Genomic DNA, 591 nt, shown 5'->3' on the forward strand with positions numbered 1-591 from the left:
TGATTAAGCGAGGAATTCCTTTGGTTATTTAAGGTTAGTGTTTGTTGTGGAGTGAATGTTGTTCTTGGAATTTTTATTAAGGATTTTTTTTTCTCATTTTGTATTGGTTGATTTGAAATTTTGGATTGTTATTATCGGTTCCTTTTGGATATTAGTTATCAGTTACTTACATTTCTCTGTAGAATTGTTATTTACCCCCTTTTCACATAGTATATACAATAAGGGGAGCATTCTTAAGCATTCTTGCTTACTGATATAAAAATACTGATATATAGATAATCAGAACCCAAGGTTTATAAATAAAGAATCGAAACAGATGAAAAAAGACGAGATTCGAAACACAAATAGGATTAGGAGAAAGAGATTAAAAAAAGGAAGAGCATGAGAACGAAACATATATTCGACACCGTAAAAATAGATGAAGACTACTTCGAAAAATAACAGAATTTGCTGTAATGCGGAAATATATAGAATGATGACAAAGAAAATGAATACAGAAAGTAAAATGAATATAACAAAAAGAAGAAACAATTACCGGAACTAGAGAACAAGGACTAAAGAAAAAATTACACAAACGAAAAGGACATTTAC

At 29.4% G+C, this 591-nt stretch overlaps 1 protein-coding gene across 1 annotated transcript in view; it reads right to left on the bottom strand.

Moving 5' to 3' along the window:
- Positions 1-591, bottom strand: part of LOC119585400 (monomeric sarcosine oxidase-like) — a 21,767-nt gene that overhangs the window by 4,486 nt on the left and 16,690 nt on the right. The window lies entirely within an intron of this gene.

This window comes from Penaeus monodon, chromosome 19 (assembly GCF_015228065.2).
Source record: "Penaeus monodon isolate SGIC_2016 chromosome 19, NSTDA_Pmon_1, whole genome shotgun sequence".
In the NCBI taxonomy this organism is placed as follows: Eukaryota; Metazoa; Arthropoda; class Malacostraca; order Decapoda; family Penaeidae; genus Penaeus; species Penaeus monodon.